The 20,044-nt window shown below is 40.8% G+C and overlaps 2 protein-coding genes across 7 annotated transcripts in view; one reads left to right on the top strand and one right to left on the bottom strand.

The window, feature by feature from the left end:
• Positions 1-20,044, bottom strand: part of BCKDK (branched chain keto acid dehydrogenase kinase) — a 392,864-nt gene that overhangs the window by 346,731 nt on the left and 26,089 nt on the right. For 2 of the 4 annotated variants that reach the window (XM_086932026.1, XM_086932028.1), the window contains exon 2: positions 16,581-16,676. The exons of the other annotated variants lie outside the window; for them this stretch is intronic. The gene's annotated coding sequence lies outside the window, so the exon portion shown is untranslated. The remainder of the gene's footprint in view (positions 1-16,580; positions 16,677-20,044) is intronic. 4 annotated transcript variants of the gene reach the window in all.
• LOC147703676 (uncharacterized) overlaps positions 1,914-20,044 on the top strand; it is a 29,119-nt gene continuing 10,988 nt past the window's right edge. The window contains exons 1-6 of one of the 3 annotated variants that reach the window (XM_086932034.1): positions 1,914-8,809; positions 8,918-9,015; positions 9,119-10,055; positions 12,430-12,499; positions 14,094-14,164; positions 19,681-19,747. The gene's annotated coding sequence lies outside the window, so the exon portion shown is untranslated. Of the gene's footprint in view, positions 10,056-12,429; positions 12,500-14,093; positions 14,165-19,680; positions 19,748-20,044 lie in introns of all 3 variants that reach the window. The other 2 variants (XM_086932033.1, XM_086932032.1) reach the window with 2 other exon arrangements.

The raw sequence follows: 20,044 nt of genomic DNA, 5'->3' as shown, positions 1-20,044 counted from the left end.
CTGTTCTTTGCTGAACATGAACACACTCCCTTCGAGCTCTTTTACTATGTGCGGCTACGAGCGGGGATGAGAGACATCCTGCCCGAATTTCCCAGCGAGCCCGACACTTTGCCACCGTTACACTTCTTATTGTGTTCACAGGATGGGGCCCATTTGGTCTCCGGCCTTTACCGTCAATTCAGGGGAGTTGCCCCGGTACCAGAATCCAACGCGCGGCTGCTCGCTATTGATATATCAGATGAGCAGTGGCATCATTGCGGCGCGCTCACCTCCCGCATCTCTGGTAGCAGCAGATTGAAGATCATTCATTATAAATTCTTGCAGCGGGTGTATTACACGCCGGTGAGGAAGCGACGATTCGGCCTGGCGGACGATGATCGCTGTGAACGTTGCCGCGCCGCTGGTGCCGACTTTCTCCACTTGGCGTGGACATGCCCCCAGGTGGCGCGCTACTGGCAGCAAGTGGTGGACGCTCTCGCGGAGATGGTTGAGGAGATTGTGCCCTTTGACCCGCTGGTGGCCCTGCTTGGGGATACTATGCAGTTTCCTAGGTCCTGCAGGAAATTCGTTGATACCGCGCTTCTGCTGGCCAAGAGACGCGTGGCATGCCGGTGGGGAAGGGGCAGAGCGCCCAAATTCAAGGACTGGCTGGGTGATTTAACTCACTGCCAGGATCAACATGCGACATTTGCTGAACTATTGCCCATTTCGAGTCGTCCCGGCGACATTTGGGATCCACTGGTGCGATATCTACTCGCGCGTTCGGATGACGTAGACCCGACAGGCGATCAACCTATCATAGATTAGCGTACTGCTCCTTTATCGGACCTGGCTGGCGACCCTGCTTCTGCGCGCACGTCTCCTCCTTGTGCTAGCCGGATGGGGGTCCCCCTAGCTCCGACCGCTGTACTCTCACTAACCCCCCCCCCCGGACCTCGTGAGACACCTGCATCATGGCTCTACTCCCTTTGACTACCCACTGATCTTCCTTACTTGCACGCTGTCACTCTATGCCCTACCCGACATATGTCACAACACCCACTGATGGCTGTTTCTCTGGGGCTCCGTATCCGGCATTGCTTCTGGCTTATAATGGCCCTCTTGCTGGGACGACTATGACACGCACACATTATTATGCACGCCTCTGCTCACATAGTATGCCTCACCAACTCATCACCGCTTAATCTACCATGTAGTCATGAATTGCCTCTTAGTTACTGCATTGTTGGGATGTTTTGTTAAGTTGTTCTGAACACCAAAAACGGAGAGGAAAGAGCTTTCTTTTTTTCCCCAAAGAAAAACACTGTTCTCCTGCTGCTCATCCTCCCTTGCCGTGCAACATCGGTTGCGCTACCCTACCTCATTACCTCCATGCATTGCCGCCGGGCCTCCGGGATGCCGGCTATAAGGCTGTGTCAATTTCAATTTCTTTCTGCTGCCGGCCTCCGGGTTGTAGGCACAACAAGCTGTGTGACATGTCTCAAATTACACAATAAAGCAGATTTGAACTCCAAAAAAAAAAAAAAAGTATTCTTGACTGGACTAGTTTTATTTACTTTGTCAGGAATATAAGGGAAATACACTTTAATCTGTGAGCTGTAGGTGTTTGCAAGGCATATGTGCACGCCCACAAAATTATGCAGCTGCTTTAATTTTTCCGTTTTTAGGTTTCGCCTAGCGGAAGCTGCGCTCTGCGCAGCTTTTCCGCGCAGGCGAAATCCTGTTGAGAATTGTAGGGTGCTTTGGGTCGGCCCTCGTCGTTGATTGGCTGGCTCCGTAAACGGAGCCTTGCCATTGGACGAGGGGCCTGTCCGTCAATGCCGGACCAGACACGGGGGCGTTCCTGACATTCTTTGGCTTTTGCCACGTCACGCGACGCCGGGAACGCCCCCGAGTCTGGTCCGGCATTGCTGGGACCTGCGTTTGCTGAAGTGTCGGGTTTCTTTGTCTGTGGCGGAACAAATTGCAGGTAAGCGATGATGTCTTTTGTAATATAAATGACTGTATTTTTTGAATGCCCCATCCGAAATGTTAATCACGTATTTTTTTTTGTTCTCTGCAGGTACTTTGCGACGGCCCGGTGGGGGGAACAATTTCCGGTCGGGATCCTTGGCTCGCTGTCTGTCTCCGTGCTCGAAGGGATTTCTTGCAGGTAAGCGATGTTTTCTTTTGTAATATAAATGACTGTATTGTTTGAATGCCCCATCCGAAATGTTTAATCACGTATTTTTTTTTGTTCTCTGCAGTTTTTTTGCGACGGCCCGGTGGGGGGAACAATTTCCGGTCGGGATCCTTGGCTCGCTGTCTGTCTCCGTCTTCGTGCTCCAAGGGATTTCTTGCAGGTAAGCGATGGGTTTAATTACGTATTTTTTGTTGTTCTCTGCAGGTATTTTGCGACGGCCCGGTGGGGGGAACAATTTCCGGTCGGGATCCTTGGCTCGCTGTCTGTCTCCGTCTCCGTGCTCCAAGGGATTTCTTGCAGGTAAGCGATGTTTTCTTTTGTACTATAAATGACTGTATTTTTTGAATGCCCCATCCGAAATGTTTAATCACGTATTTTTTGTTTTTTCTCTTCAGGTTGCCGGGACTTGGCTTTGGTGACGTGTCGAGTTTCTATGTCTGTGGCGGAACAAATTGCAGGTAAGCGATGGTGTCTTTTGTAATATAAATGCCTGTATTTTTTGAATGGCCCATCCGAAATGTTAATCACGTATTTTTTTTTGTTCTCTGCAGGTATTTTGCGACGGCCCGGTGGGGGGAACAATTTCCGATCGGGATCCTTGGCTCGCTGTCCGTCTCCGTGCTCCAAGGGATTTCTTGCAGGTAAGCGATGTTTTCTTTTGTACTATAAATGACTGTATTTTTTGAATGCCCCATCCGAAATGTTTAATCACGTATTTTTTTTTTTTGTTTTTTCTCTTCAGGTTGCCGGGACTTGGCTTTGGTGACGTGTCGGGTTTCTATGTCTGCGGCGGAACAAATTGCAGGTAAGCGATGGTGTCTTTTGTAATATAAATGCCTGTATTTTTTGAATGCCCCATCCGAAATGTTTAATCACGTATTTTTTTTTGTTCTCTGCAGGTATTTTGCGACGGCCCGGTGGGGGGAACAATTTCCGATCGGGATCCTTGGCTCGCTGTCTGTCTCCGTGCTCCAAGGGATTTCTTGCAGGTAAGCGATGTTTTCTTTTGTACTATAAATGACTGTATTTTTTGGATGCCCCATCCGAAATGTTTAATCACGTATTTTTTGTTTTTTCTCTTCAGGTTGCCGGGACTTGGCTTTGGTGACGTGTCGAGTTTCTATGTCTGTGGCGGAACAAATTGCAGGTAAGCGATGGTGTCTTTTGTAATATAAATGCCTGTATTTTTTGAATGGCCCATCCGAAATGTTAATCACGTATTTTTTTTTGTTCTCTGCAGGTACTTTGCGACGGCCCGGTGGGGGGAACAATTTCCGGTCGGGATCCTTGGCTCGCTGTCTGTCTCCGTGCTCGAAGGGATTTCTTGCAGGTAAGCGATGTTTTCTTTTGTAATATAAATGACTGTATTGTTTGAATGCCCCATCCGAAATGTTTAATCACGTATTTTTTTTTGTTCTCTGCAGTTTTTTTGCGACGGCCCGGTGGGGGGAACAATTTCCGGTCGGGATCCTTGGCTCGCTGTCTGTCTCCGTCTTCGTGCTCCAAGGGATTTCTTGCAGGTAAGCGATGGGTTTAATTACGTATTTTTTGTTGTTCTCTGCAGGTATTTTGCGACGGCCCGGTGGGGGGAACAATTTCCGGTCGGGATCCTTGGCTCGCTGTCTGTCTCCGTCTCCGTGCTCCAAGGGATTTCTTGCAGGTAAGCGATGTTTTCTTTTGTACTATAAATGACTGTATTTTTTGAATGCCCCATCCGAAATGTTTAATCACGTATTTTTTGTTTTTTCTCTTCAGGTTGCCGGGACTTGGCTTTGGTGACGTGTCGAGTTTCTATGTCTGTGGCGGAACAAATTGCAGGTAAGCGATGGTGTCTTTTGTAATATAAATGCCTGTATTTTTTGAATGGCCCATCCGAAATGTTAATCACGTATTTTTTTTTGTTCTCTGCAGGTATTTTGCGACGGCCCGGTGGGGGGAACAATTTCCGATCGGGATCCTTGGCTCGCTGTCCGTCTCCGTGCTCCAAGGGATTTCTTGCAGGTAAGCGATGTTTTCTTTTGTACTATAAATGACTGTATTTTTTGAATGCCCCATCCGAAATGTTTAATCACGTATTTTTTTTTTTTGTTTTTTCTCTTCAGGTTGCCGGGACTTGGCTTTGGTGACGTGTCGGGTTTCTATGTCTGCGGCGGAACAAATTGCAGGTAAGCGATGGTGTCTTTTGTAATATAAATGCCTGTATTTTTTGAATGCCCCATCCGAAATGTTTAATCACGTATTTTTTTTTGTTCTCTGCAGGTATTTTGCGACGGCCCGGTGGGGGGAACAATTTCCGGTCGGGATCCTTGGCTCGCTGTTTGTCTCCTGGTCTCCTCCGTGGCGTGCCGACTTGCAGGTAAGCGATGGTGTCTTTTCTAATAGTGTTTTCGTGTCGGGTACCCAATTTAGATTTTTATGTCATACTTATTTTAGAATTAATTTATCTCACTTCTTTTGCAGGTTTTTTTCTCCGTCGCTGCGTGGTCCCGGGATCTGGGCGTGGTCGCGGTTTCCGGTCGCCATTTTGTGCTCGGTGTCTGGCTTCGTGGGACGATGGATTTCAGGTACGCGATTTAAATTTGTATGTAATTGTATTTTTTTTATATGTATTCTGTCTTTTTGGTTTATATTGTAATGTATTTATTTTTGGGGCCTGTTCTCTCTAATGTTTCTGTGTCGGGTCTCCTTGGTGGCGTGACGACTTGCAGGTAAGCGATGGTGTGTTTTTTAATTTACATTTTTATGTCGATGTAATTTCTTGTATGTGTTCAGCCTATTCTTTTTTTATTGTAATGTATTTATATTTTGCGCCTGTTCTCTCGAATGTTTCCGTGTCGGGTCTCCTTCGTGACGTGACGACTTGCAGGTAAGCGATGGTGTGTTTTATAATTTATAAATGACTGTCTCTTTTCAATGACTGTGAGTTTTTGTAACTTTGAAAAGCGTTTTTGCGAATTAATTTATCTAACTTTTTTTGCAGGTATTTTTTAACGTTGCTGCGTGGTCCCGGGATCTGGGCGTGGTCGCGGTTTCCGGTCGCCATTTTGTGCTCGGTGTCTGGCTTCGTGGGACGATGGATTTCAGGTACGCGATTTAAATTTGTATGTAATTGTAATTTGTTTTATATGTATTCTGTCTTTTTGGTTTATATTGTAATGTATATTTATTTTTGGGGCCTGTTCTCTCTAATGTTTCTGTGTCGGGTCTCCTTCGTGGCGTGACGACTTGCAGGTAAGCGATGATGTGTGTTGTAATTAATAAATGACTGTCTCTTTTTAATTCTTGTGACTTTTTGTAACTTTGTAAAGCTTTTTTTAGAATTAATTTATCTCACTTCTTTTGCAGGTTTTTTTTTGCGTCGCTGCGTGGTCCCGGGATCTGGGCGTGGTCGCGGTTTCCGGTCGCCATTTTGCGCTCGGTGTCTGGCTTCGTGGGACGATGGATTTCAGGTACGCGATTTAAATTTGTATGTAATTGTATTTCTTTTATATGTATTCTGTCTTTTTGGTTTATATTGTAATGTATTTATTTTTGGGGCCTGTTCTCTCTAATGTTTCTGTGTCGGGTCTCCTTGGTGGCGTGGCGACTTGCAGGTAAGCGATGGTGTGTTTTATAATTTATAAATGACTGTCTCTTTTCAATGACTGTGAGTTTTTGTAACTTTGAAAAGCGTTTTTGCGAATTAATTTATCTAACTTTTTTTGCAGGTATTTTTTAACGTTGCTGCGTGGTCCCGGGATCTGGGCGTGGTCGCGGTTTCCGGTCGCCATTTTGTGCTCGGTGTCTGGCTTCGTGGGACGATGGATTTCAGGTACGCGATTTAAATTTGTATGTAATTGTAATTTGTTTTATATGTATTCTGTCTTTTTGGTTTATATTGTAATGTATATTTATTTTTGGGGCCTGTTCTCTCTAATGTTTCTGTGTCGGGTCTCCTTCGTGGCGTGACGACTTGCAGGTAAGCGATGATGTGTGTTGTAATTAATAAATGACTGTCTCTTTTTAATTCTTGTGACTTTTTGTAACTTTGTAAAGCTTTTTTTAGAATTAATTTATCTCACTTCTTTTGCAGGTTTTTTTTTGCGTCGCTGCGTGGTCCCGGGATCTGGGCGTGGTCGCGGTTTCCGGTCGCCATTTTGCGCTCGGTGTCTGGCTTCGTGGGACGATGGATTTCAGGTACGCGATTTAAATTTGTATGTAATTGTATTTCTTTTATATGTATTCTGTCTTTTTGGTTTATATTGTAATGTATTTATTTTTGGGGCCTGTTCTCTCTAATGTTTCTGTGTCGGGTCTCCTTGGTGGCGTGGCGACTTGCAGGTAAGCGATGGTGTGTTTTATAATTTATAAATGACTGTCTCTTTTCAATGACTGTGAGTTTTTGTAACTTTAAAAAGCGTTTTTGCGAATTAATTTATCTAACTTTTTTTGCAGGTATTTTTTAACGTTGCTGCGTGGTCCCGGGATCTGGGCGTGGTCGCGGTTTCCGGTCGCCATTTTGTGCTCGGTGTCTGGCTTCGTGGGACGATGGATTTCAGGTACGCGATTTAAATTTGTATGTTATTGTAATTTGTTTTATATGTATTCTGTCTTTTTGGTTTATATTGTAATGTATTTATTTTTGGGGCCTGTTCTCTCTAATGTTTCTGTGTCGGGTCTCCTTCGTGGCGTGACGACTTGCAGGTAAGCGATGATGTGTGTTGTAATTAATAAATGACTGTCTCTTTTTAATTCTTGTGACTTTTTGTAACTTTGTAAAGCTTTTTTTAGAATTAATTTATCTCACTTCTTTTGCAGGTTTTTTTTTGCGTCGCTGCGTGGTCCCGGGATCTGGGCGTGGTCGCGGTTTCCGGTCGCCATTTTGCGCTCGGTGTCTGGCTTCGTGGGACGATGGATTTCAGGTACGCGATTTAAATTTGTATGTAATTGTATTTCTTTTATATGTATTCTGTCTTTTTGGTTTATATTGTAATGTATTTATTTTTGGGGCCTGTTCTCTCTAATGTTTCTGTGTCGGGTCTCCTTGGTGGCGTGGCGACTTGCAGGTAAGCGATGGTGTGTTTTATAATTTATAAATGACTGTCTCTTTTCAATGACTGTGAGTTTTTGTAACTTTAAAAAGCGTTTTTGCGAATTAATTTATCTAACTTTTTTTGCAGGTATTTTTTAACGTTGCTGCGTGGTCCCGGGATCTGGGCGTGGTCGCGGTTTCCGGTCGCCATTTTGTGCTCGGTGTCTGGCTTCGTGGGACGATGGATTTCAGGTACGCGATTTAAATTTGTATGTTATTGTAATTTGTTTTATATGTATTCTGTCTTTTTGGTTTATATTGTAATGTATTTATTTTTGGGGCCTGTTCTCTCTAATGTTTCTGTGTCGGGTCTCCTTGGTGGCGTGACGACTTGCAGGTAAGCGATAGTGTGTTTTTTAATTTACATTTTTATGTCGATGTAATTTCTTGTATGTGTTCAGCCTATTCTTTTTTTATTGTAATGTATTTATATTTTGCGCCTGTTCTCTCGAATGTTTCCGTGTCGGGTCTCCTTCGTGACGTGACGACTTGCAGGTAAGCGATGGTGTGTTTTATAATTTATAAATGACCGTCTCTTTTCAATGACTGTGAGTTTTTGTAACTTTGAAAAGCGTTTTTGCGAATTATTTTATCTAACTTTTTTTGCAGGTATTTTTTAACGTTGCTGCGTGGTCCCGGGATCTGGGCGTGGTCGCGGTTTCCGGTCGCCATTTTGTGCTCGGTGTCTGGCTTCGTGGGACGATGGATTTCAGGTACGCGATTTAAATTTGTATGTAATTGTAATTTGTTTTATATGTATTCTGTCTTTTTGGTTTATATTGTAATGTATATTTATTTTTGGGGCCTGTTCTCTCTAATGTTTCTGTGTCGGGTCTCCTTCGTGGCGTGACGACTTGCAGGTAAGCGATGGTGTGTGTTGTAATTAATAAATGACTGTCTGTTTTTAATGACTGTGACTTTTTGTAACTTTGTAAAGCTTTTTTTAGAATTAATTTATCTCACTTCTTTTGCAGGTTTTTTTCGCCGTCGCTGCGTGGTCCCGGGATCTGGGCGTGGTCGCGGTTTCCGGTCGCCATTTTGCGCTCGGTGTCTGGCTTCGTGGGACGATGGATTTCAGGTACGCGATTTAAATTTGTATGTTATTGTAATTTGTTTTATATGTATTCTGTCTTTTTGGTTTATATTGTAATGTATATTTATTTTTGGGGCCTGTTCTCTCTAATGTTTCTGTCTCGGGTCTCCTTCGTGGCGTGACGACTTGCAGGTAAGCGATGGTGTGTTTTGTAATATTGTGTTTTCGTGTCGGGTACGCAATTTACATTTTCATGTAATACTTTTTTTGTTTACAAGTGTTGTGCCTATTGCTTTTATATATTTTGCGCCTGTTCTCTCGAATGTTTCCGTGTCGGGTCTCCTCCATGGCGTGACGACTTGCACGTAAGCGATGGTGTGCTGTGTAATTTACTTTTTTATTTCATTGTAATTTCTTTTATGTGTTCAGCTTGTTTTGTTTATATTGTAATGTATTTCTTTTTTGGGACTGTTCTCTTTTGTGTTTTTGTGTAGGGTTTCATTCGTGGCGTGACGACTTGCAGGTAAGCCATGTTGTGTTTTGTAACAAATGACTGTCCCTTTTCAATGCCCGGGAGTTTTTTAACATGGAAAAGGTATTTTTGACTTTATGTATCTTCCTTTCTTTGCAGGAATTGAACGGTGGCGGCGTGGGAACGATTTCCGGTCGCCATTTTGTCATGGGATCTTTGGCTGTCTGTCTCCGTCTCCTTGGTCCAATGGATTTCAGGTACGCGATTTAAATTGTAATGTAATTAGTATTTCTTTTACAGGTGTTCAGCCTTTTTTGTTTATATTCATTTAATGTTTCTTTTCTGGGCTGTTCTCTCTAGTGTTTCTGTGTAGCCTGCCGTGACGTGTCGTGTTTCCTTCACCGTGGACGAACGACTTTAAGGTAAGCGCTGTGGTCATGTCTTAGTGCGACTCTGTGTAGATAGATTCAAATGGAATTTGTTTTTTTTTTACACGTGTTGTAGATTTAACGTAACAGGTGTTCGGGCTATTTGGTTTATGTTCTTCTGATGTTTCTTTTTTGGCCTGTTCTCTCTAGTATTTCCGTGTCGGGTCTCATCCGTGGCGTGACGACTTGCAGGTAAGCAATGTGTTTTGTAACTAAACAATTACTGTCACTTTCGAATACCCGGAGTGCTTTTTTTACGTTTCAAAAGTAATTTCTAACTTCATTTCTTTTCCTTTATTTGCAGGAATCTGTCGGCGGCGTGGTGTCGTAATTCTATTATGCTTACTTTAAAAGTTATTTTATATCGTGCTATTTCTGTGTAGGGAATTATTGCAAAGAGCTATCGTGATTTTCTACTTTAACAAAATGATATTCACCAGCATTTCTTTTTTGTATTTGCAGGCAGCGTGGCGCCAACTCGTCTACCACTAAGCTTTGATATTCAAGATCGGCAAAAGTCGCACATAGCCACTAAGTACTCTAACGAGTCACAGCATCCACGACCTTTTCATTCGGCCAGACAGCCTCCTATCGGCAATTTACATATGTCGAGACAGCAACATCCTAAAGAACATCTCACCTACATGTTCTTAACAACAAACTTTGCAAGTCTTTTGTTATTTAATGAACTAACTGCGTTTTTTTTTGTCTTCCACAGTATGTAAAGGACTACAGCCACGGAAAGAAACATTTCTTCGAGCGAGCTCAGAAGGTATACTTCGTGACAGTGGACTGGAGCCTCTCGATTTCTCGACCGATCTCAGGAGGTATACTTCGAGACAGCGGACTGGAGCCTTTCGATATAAACTGTAAGTTCCTTCCTGTCTGTAAAATTAATTTGTCCTTTTGAGCAGCGGTATTACGACCACAATTTTCAGTTTTACACGCGCAAACAAAGCAGTAATAATATGAATCACTTTAGAATTACATTGTGTTGCTTATACGTTTGTCCAATTTCACCATGTTTTTGTTTAATGCGTTTGAGTTCTTTTTGGTACATCGCCAATAGGTACATTTACGATATAAATGTTGTCGCATGTCTCCTTTATTCATGAAGTTTTCAAATTCAAACAAATGCTTACATTGTAAGGACCTCTGTTTATTCTAATTCGCCATTATGTACATTTTGGATGCCTTGTTTGTGCGATGAGTCATTTGTCCCCTTTTTTAGTTAATATGCTCAAATCGTAGGGCTGACAGTTAGATGAGTACAAGCATGTGTTTGTCGCAACACTAGATTTAGTCAGAGCATGAAGGCCCGTTACATTTACTCAGAGCATAAAGAACAGTTAGGATAAGGTGAGACACGACGGCTTTCAGTGCAAAGTTATACAACGGCAAACTGCATTTAGGAGGAAAATGTTTGCGCATGTAAGTTTCTGCCTTTCTGTGAAAGTCATTTGTCCCCGATTTTATACTGAGAGCATTAGGAACAGTTAGGATAAGGTGAGAGCGACGAGTTTCAGTGCAAAGTTATACATCGGAAAACTGCATTTAGGAGAAAAAGGTAGGTAGATTTACGATTTCAATGTTTGTGCATGTCTACTTTATTCATGGCCTTTGAAAATTCGAACACATGCTTACTTTGTAAGGCCTTGCTGTTTAATGCAATTCGTCATTATGTACATTTTGGATGCCTTGTTTGTGCGATGCCAGATTTTATTTCATATGCTCAAATCGTAAGGCTGAGAGTTAGATGAGCACAAGCATATGTTTGTCGAAACACTAAATTTAGTCATTGCATGAAGGCTCGTTACATTTACTGAGAGCATAAAGAACAGTTAGGATAAGGTGAGACACGACGACTTTCACTGCAAAGTTATACATCGGCAAACTGCATAAAGGAGGAAAATGTTTGCGCATGTAAGTTTAGCCCTTTCTGTGAAAGTAATTTGTCCCCTTTTTTTTATTTAATATGCTCAAATCGTAGGGCTGATGCAATTCGTCATTATGTACATTTTGGATGCCTTGTTTGTGCGATGCCAGATTTTATTTCATATGCTCAAATCGTAGGGCTGAGACTTAGATGAGCACAAGCATGTGTTTGTCGCAACACTAAATTTAGTCATTGCATGAAGGCCCGTTACATTTACTGAGAGCATAAAGAACAGTTAGGATAAGGTGAGACACAACGACTTTCAGTGCAAAGTTATAAATCGGCAAACTGCATAAAGGAGGAAAATGTTTGCGCATGTAAGTTTAGCCCTTTCTGTGAAAGTAATTTGTCCCCTTTTTTATTTAATATGCTCAAATCGTAGGGCTGAGAGTTAGATGAGCACAAGCATGTGTTTGTCGCAACACTAGATTTAGTCAGAGCATGAAGGCCCGTTACATTTACTGAGAGCATAAAGAACAGTTAGGAGAAGGTGAGACACGACGACTTTCAGTGCAAAGTTATACACGGGCAAACTGCATTTAGGATGAAAATGTTTGCGCATGTAAGTTCAGGCCTTTCTGTGAAAGTAATCGGTTCTTTTGAGCAGCGGTATTACGAGCACATTTTTCAGTTTTTATACGCGCAAACAAATCAGTAATAATACGTATTGCTTTACATTTAAATTGTCTTGCATATACATTTGTCCAATTTACCCATGTTTTTGTTTAATGCCTTTGAGTTCTTTTTCATACATCGCCAATAGGTACATTTACGATATAAATGTTTTCAAACTGTGCATTTAGGATGAAAATGTTTGCGCATGTAAGTATGCCTTTCTGTGAAACTAATTTGCAGTAAGAATACGTATCACTTTACAATTCAATTGTATTGTATCATTTGGTCAATTTCACCATGTTTTTTGTTAATCCATTTCAGTGATTTAGGTAAGACTAATCTTTCACACACACATATATATATATATATATAGAGATATATATATATATATATATATATTCAGTTACAACTTTAGTTCACAAACTGCTTTGCACGATGCGAGAAATTAAATAAAACACTGACAACATTCCTTCTTTTATTTTCACTACGTGCATGCGCGGATTTCGATATTTTTAAAGGCACATACAAACCAGTAACGTGACGCAAATAATTGCCATACTATTACATTAGAACGCATTAATCGCTAATACGCAAAGCTTTAGCTAAGATTCAATTTGCAGTTTGAATGAGAAAATCACTGCTTTTTTTGCCTGCACTCATAATATTTTGCTAATGCTATTTTTGTTTTGTAGGGTAAAAAAGTACACGTTTGTTGCAAGTGACCCATCGACTACACAATTTGAAATTCGTTATATAAACACGGTATGTTAATACTTTATTTATTTTACTTAATACATTTCTTTTTTTTATAATTGCTGTTTGTACTGAGCATTCTTTGCTGTATACTTTTACACAAAATTTGCTCATAAAGCACATCTTATGCTTTTGTACAAGAGCGCCACTGGTAAAGTTGTAGTCAACAGAGAAGGAAAACTTATAACAAACCCTTTTTTTACAGGTCCCTGTAGGGAATGCTTTGACTCATTTACCACACGCAATATACATAGATCTCTTTATTTCCTGCCTTCCCTTTCAATTTCTTTCTTGCCTTTCCTTATGTCTCTCTTCTGCATTTACTCTGCATCTCCTTCACAATTTTACATTCAATGTCCTTTCTTTCACTCTCGCATTATTCTTCTCTCCTTTTCTCCGACTTTCTCTTTCTTTTGCTCTCCTTCTCTCTCCTGCATCCTCACTCTTCTGCCCTCACCCTATATATTCATCCCCACCTTCTTTACAGGTCCCGGCAGCAAATGCTTACATACTAAGCTAGCACATGCAACATACATACATTTCACTCTCTTGACTTCCATTTCAATTTTGCCTTTTTGCCTTTATCTCTTTTGCATTTACTCTGCATCTCCTTTCCCATTTTGCCATCAGTCTTTCTCTTTTATTTACTCCTGCTCTATTCTTTTTTCACTATTACACCTACTTTCTTTCTTCTTCTCTTCTCTCTCTTTTTTTCATTCCCTCTCTTATACCTTCTCTCTCCTGTTTTAATCTTCTTTCCTTCTATCATGCACACTTTCTTTTACTCCCTCTCTATTCAGCTCTCACTTTTACCCATCTTTTTCTTCTCTCTCCTGCTCTCTATTTTTTGCGTCCTTCCCCTTCTGCTTGCTATCTCCCAAATTATCTATTATGCTTATCTCTTTTACCTTCTCTTTTCCTATTCCTTCTATCTTTATTTTTCTCACTCTCTTAATATCTTAACATTTTGCCCCTCTCTTCTTCCAGACACTTTCCACCACTCCTTCTTTCTCTCCTCCTTATATCTCGCTCTTTTGTATTCCTTCTTTATTTCTCTCAATTTTGCACACTCTACCCATCTTACTTTCACACTCTTGTGCTTTTCTTCTTTATATACCCTTTTTCACATTCTTTTGTAAAAAACAAGTTCCTCCCGTTCTCTCTTGCACTCTCTTCCTTTTTCCAATTACCATCTGCTCTCTCCTTCCTTCTTGCTCCCTCTCTATTATGCTTCACTCTTTAACTATCATACTTCGATTTCCTGCACTCTCTTACTTCTTTATTTTTGTCTTTATCTTATTGTCTTTTCACTTCTTTGTGTTCTCTCCATATCAAGCTTCTTTTTAACTTGCACTGTTCATCATCCTTCTCCTTTTTTATTTTCACTCCTTTTCTTTTTGCCTATTCTCCCCTCTTTCTATCCATCTCTCTTCTTCCTGACCTCTATCTCTTTCCACCTTGCTACTTTATAGTCTTTACTACTATACTAGTTACTGTATAATCCATAGTGCTTCTAATTCTCTATTTACAACTTCTAATATACTTCACACAAATGTACTCACTCTTTTCAAACTTTTGCTAACAGTATATTTTACTTTTACAGGACAAAAAATTTGCCATTTGGTGCAACTGCCCCATCGAGGACACATCTTTCAAATTCGTTCATTCAACACGGTACGTTCATACTTAAAACTTATTTTACTTTAGACATTTTTGGGTAGTACTTCCTGTCTGTACTGGGCATTGTTTGCTAGATAGTTATACACAAAAGTTTGCCTCAAACAACATTTAATTTAGTTTGGACATGAAAGCAGCACTGGTGAGGTCGGAATCAGGAGAGGTCAAAGGTAAAGGAAAACTTATAACTAAGACTTTGTTCTTTCTGTCTGTACTGGGCATTCTTTGCTGGATATACACAAAAGTTTGCCTTATAAACAACATTTTATTTAGTTTGGAGATGAGCAAATGATTAGATACTGAGACAGCACATGCAACATATATACATCTCTTGCCTTCCCTTTCAATTTTGCATTCTTGCCTTTCCTCTCTCTTGCATTTACTCTGCATCTCCTTCATAATTTTGACAGCAGTCTTTCTATTTTATTTACTCCTGCTCTATTCTTTCCTCACTTTCTCCTACTTTCCTTCTTTTTTTCCTCTCCCTCTTTTGCATCCTTTCTCTTCTACACTCTCTCCTGTATTCCCCTCTTCTCTTTCTTTCTATCATGCACTTTCTTTTACTCACTCTATTCTGCTCTCACTTTTACTCCTCCTTACCTTCTCTCTGATGCTCTTTCTAGCTTGCGTCTCAGCTTGCTCTCTCTACTTATGCTTGCTCTCTCCCTAGTTATCTATTATGCTTATCTCTCCTTCCCTCTCTTTTCCTATTCCTTCTATCTTTATCTCTCTCCCTCTTGCTCTCTTACCTTTTGCCCCTCTTCTTCTTGCATACCCTTTCCATCTCTCTCCTTTCTTTCTCTACTTCCTAAATGTAGCTGTCTCTTGAATTCATTCTTTCTCTCTATTTCCTGCGTCCTTTCTCCTTTCTGCTTCCTCTCTCCCTTTTCTATCATGCTTATCTCTCCTGCCATCTCTTTTCCTATTCCTATCTTTATCTCTCTCTCGCATGCTCTTACCTTTTGCCCCTCTCTTCTTCTTGCATACTCTTTCCATCTCTCTCCTTTCTTTCTCTCCTCCTTATGTTGCTATCTTGTATTCCTTCTTTAATTCTCTTTATTTTGCCCACTCCATCTTACATTCACAATCTTGTGCTTTTTTTCATCTATACTCACCTTCTTTCTTCCATCACAATCTGTTCCCTCCTGCTCTCTTTATTGCTCTCCTATATATATCTCTCCTTTCTGCTCTCTCCTTCTCCCTACTACCCCCTATTTCAACTGCTCTCTCTTTCCTTCTAGCTCCCACTCGATTATGCTTCTCTTTTTATCTCCCTCCTTTCTGCTCTTTTCTCTTTGTCATCAATATCCCTCTTGCACCCTCTTCCAACTGCTCCATTCTTACTTATTTCTTGCTCATGTCCTCCTTCCCACCCTCTCTTTACCTCATGCATTTTCTCTCTCCTTTGCTCTCCCTTTTGCCCTCTCTTTTACTTTCACTTTCTATCTCCTTCCGTATGTTGTTCTCCATTTCCATCTTGCACTCCTTCTCTTTCTTGTCCTCTGACTCCATTCTGCACTCTCTTCTCTCTCCTTTTTGCTCTTTTTTCTCTCTCCTGCACCCTATTCCATCTCCTCTCTCTCCTTCCTTCTTCCTCCCTCTCTATCATGATTATTTTTGTATCTCCCTTCTGCTATTTTCCCTTTGCCATCACTCTCCCTCTTGCCCCCTCTTCCAACTGCTCCCTTCTTAATTCTTTCTTGCTCATGCACCTCCCTTTAACTCCTGCTTTCTCTTTTCCTTGCTCTTCCTTTTGCACTCTGTGACTTTCACTTCTATCTCCTTCCCTATCTTGTTCTGGCTTTCCATCTTGCACTCCTTCTATTTTTTGCCCTATGCCTCCATTCTGCAGTCTTTTCCCCTTTCTACGTTCTCTCTCATGATCTCCATTATCTTGCGTCCTCTTTACTTCCTTATCGATCATACTTCTATCTCCTGCACCCTCTTCCTCTTTCTCTATCTTCTTTTTACCTCCTCTCTGCGTACTCCGTTCTTTTTTTGCACTCTCTCTTCTTTTTTTAAATTACTTCTTTATTCTTTCTTCTCTATATATCTCTCCTTTCTGCTCTCTTCCTTCTTCTTCCTGCCCCCTATTCCATCTGCTCTCTCCTTTCTTCTTGCTCCTTTTCTATCTATCATGCTTCTCTGTCCTGCACTCTCCTTCTTTTCTAATACTCTCCGTGTTCCTCTTCCTCCCTATCTTTCATTCTTCTCTCTATCTCTTTTATGCTTTCTTTTCTCTCTACCATACCTCTCTCCTGCACCCTCTTCCATCTGCTCTCTCTCCCTCCCTCCTTGCTCATGCCCTACTTCTTACTCTTCCTTTACCTTCTGCCTTTCTTCTTACTCCTGCGTATTATCTCCTTCCTGCCTTCACTCTCCATCTCTGTCCTTAAAAGATACCATCTCTTACCTGCAAGAAATCCCTTGTACCATGGAGACGGAGACAGACAGCGAGCCAAGGATCCCGCCCGGAAATTGTTCCCCCCACCGGGCCGTCGCAAAATACCTGCAGAGAACAAAAAAAAAAACGTGATTAAACATTTCGGATGGGGCATTCAAAAAATACAGTCATTTATATTACAAAAGACATCATCGCTTACCTGCAATTTGTTCCGCCACAGACAAAGAAACCTGATACGTCATCAAAGGCAGGTCCCGGCAATGCCGGGCTAGAATCGGGGGCGTTCCCGGCGTCGTTTTGTCGGCAAAAGCCAAAGAATCTTGAACGCCCCTGAGTCTGCTTTAAATTGACGGACAGGCCCCTCGTCCAATGGCTAGGCTCAATTTATGGAGCCAGACAATGAATGACGAGGGCCGACCCAAACTCACACTACAGTTCTCATTAGGTTTTGGCTTGCGCAAAAAAGCTGCTCCCTTTGCGCCCTGCGTCCTTTCTCCTTTCTGCTTGCTCTCTCCATCCTTTTCTATCATGCTTATCTCTCCTGCCCTCTCTTCCTATTCCTTCGATCTTTATCTCTCTCCCTGTTGCTCTTACCTTTTGCCCCTCTCTTCTTCTTGCATACCCTTTCCATCTCTCTCCTTTCTTTCTCTGCTCCTTATGTCGCTATCTTGTATTCCTTCTTTATTTCTCTTTATTTTGGCCACTCCATCTTATATTCACACTCTTGTGCTTTTCTTCATCTACCCTCTCACCTTCTTTCTTCCATCCTTCTCTTTACATCATGCTTTTTCTCTCTCTCCCTTGCTCTCCCTTTTGCCCTCTCTCTTACTTTAACTTTCTATCTCCTTCCCCATATTGTGCTACATTTCCATCTTGCACTCCTTCTCTTTCTTGCCCTCTGACTCCATTCTGCACTCTCTTCTCTTTTCTCTCTCCTTTTTGCTCTCTTTCTTCTTACTCTTGACCCCTATTCCATCTGCTCTCTCTCCTTCCTTCTTCCTCACTATCTATCATTATTCTTTTTTTATCTCCCTTCTGCTATTTTCCCTTTGCCATCACTCTCCCTCATGGACACCCTCCCTTTAACTCCTGCTTTCTCTCTTTCTTGCTCTTCCTTTTGCTCTCTATATCCTTCCCTATGTTGTTCTGCCTTTCCATCTTGCACTCCTTATATTTTTGGACCTCTGCCTCCATTCTGCAGTCTTTTGCCCATTTTACGTTCTCTCTCATGATCTCCATTTATCTTGCATCCTCTCTACTTTCTTATCTATCATACTTCTATCTCCGGCACTCTCTTCCTCTTTCTTACTTATCCTTTTCTAACTTCTTTTCACCTCCTCTCTGCATACTCCGTTCTTTCTTAGCACTCTCTCTTCCTTTTTTTAATTAATTCTTTATTCATTCTTCTCTATATATCTCTCCGTTATGCTCTCTTCCTTCTTCCTGCCCCCTATTACATCTGCTCTTTTCTTTTTTCTAGCTCCTTTTCTATCTATCATGCTTCTCTGTCCTGCACTCTCCTTTTTCTTTTTTTTCTCTTTCTAATACTCTCCGTGTTCCTCTTCCTCCCTATCTATCATTCTTCTCTCTATCTCCTTTATGCTTTCTTTTCTCTCTACCATCACTCTCTCCTGCACCCTCTTCCCTCCCTTTTTCTCTCTCTCATGTCCTCTCTCCTTCCTGTCTTCACTCTCTATCTACGTCTCCATCTTGTCTTCACTTTCTATCTTGCACTTTTTTTACTTGCTATCTTATCACTCCATTCTGCACTTACTTCTCTTCTTGCTTTCTAGCCCTCTTGATCTCTTATGTGTCTCCTCTCTTCATCAACACTTTCTAGCTACTTTGTGTGCTTTACACACATTTTTCCACTTCACTAAGTTAGTGTGAGCATCCCTATAAGGCTATATAGATGATGTTAACTATAGTGTTTATTTAGGAACACTATGCAACAACTATAGAACACACTGGACAAACGCAATGACTTATATTTACAACTAATTGTGTGAACGTTTTATGTTTGTCTGTTATTTCTTTTACAGGTGCACAAACACTTTTGGAATGAGCAATTGCTCTTCCCCTTTTTTTTTATGCACTAAATCATTTTTTGGATATTTTCACTTTCACGCCCCCAGGTCAGGGTGGGCGATTAGAGAGTCCATACCGCCGGGGTATAATTCTGTCATTATAAATGCCTAAGGAAATGTAAACAACTGTAAAACATGAAACATGTTGACTGACTAATTAGTATTTTAAATTAACAAATCCATTACCTTGGGCATTAAATTCAGACACATAACTCTTTCATTTGTGTACTAAGCATCAAGAATTATAGATTTTTACTTACACATTAGGCAGTTTTAATTATAAAACTCACAACATGCCTTTTTCACAAAACCTGCTCCGCAGTCTTCTGGCGTCGTAGCACACCAAAGAGGCATTCGGCCTCTTTGGTGGGGCCCAATGATGAAGCATGACACTGACTAGGTCGGTGTGTGAGGGCTTTCTTTTCCACCTAAAGTGAGTGTGCAATTCCCCAGTTGCATCACTCAGTCTCTGTGGCAAATTCAGATGTATTTAACGTCTCTTCTATTGTTTATTTAGATTTAACAAGGGATTAAGTGTTCCTTAATCTCATTACCTCTCCTATTCCTTTGTACTTGCTTAAAATTACAAACAATGCATCTAATACACTCTTTACAACTTCTCATAAAAATCACTTCATGTAATTTACATTTCTATTTTTTTGTAGCTTACATTCTACACCTCTATATCCTCTCTTCCTTATCAGACTTCTCTCTTTTCATTATCTTTCTCATCATCTTTCCACTACTCTCAATATTGCCTAACAACCCCTCTTTATTAACATCTCTTCTTCCTGCCCTCCATCTCTCTCTATCTTGCTCACTTTATCCTCCTTACTACTATACATTACTAGTTACTCTATACTACATACACTTCTAATACTCGATTTACGACTACTAATATGCTTCACTCAGTCCACACACATACTACACATACAAATTCTACACATAGTCTTGAGTATCGAGCCGCTTTTATTATATTAATATGTCAACTCAATATTAATGCTTGTTTCATTCTTCCTTAGATTGCCAATTGATTGAATAACATCAGACGTAATTCTTTGACACAACATCAGTGAAAACATCATCACGGTAAAAGTATCTATTTTGCTTCTTTATTGACTTGTAAGTATAGAAATAGCAAGGGAAAAAGCAAAACACATATCAACACACACCCATATATATATATATATATATATATATATATATATATATATATATATATATATATATATATATATATATAGTATATACTTAGAATTCGAAAAGATCATATAGAAGATTTCCATAGGTAACATTAATCTTAAGAAAAAAAAATAGTTAACAAAAAAGTAAAAGTAATTGCTTTTTCTTTTGATAGCAGCTCCAACTATAAAACAAGTCCAAAAC

This window comes from Lissotriton vulgaris, chromosome 7 (assembly GCF_964263255.1).
Source record: "Lissotriton vulgaris chromosome 7, aLisVul1.2, whole genome shotgun sequence".
Taxonomy (NCBI): Eukaryota; Metazoa; Chordata; class Amphibia; order Caudata; family Salamandridae; genus Lissotriton; species Lissotriton vulgaris.
This window is presented reverse-complemented; position numbering and strand designations above follow the sequence as displayed.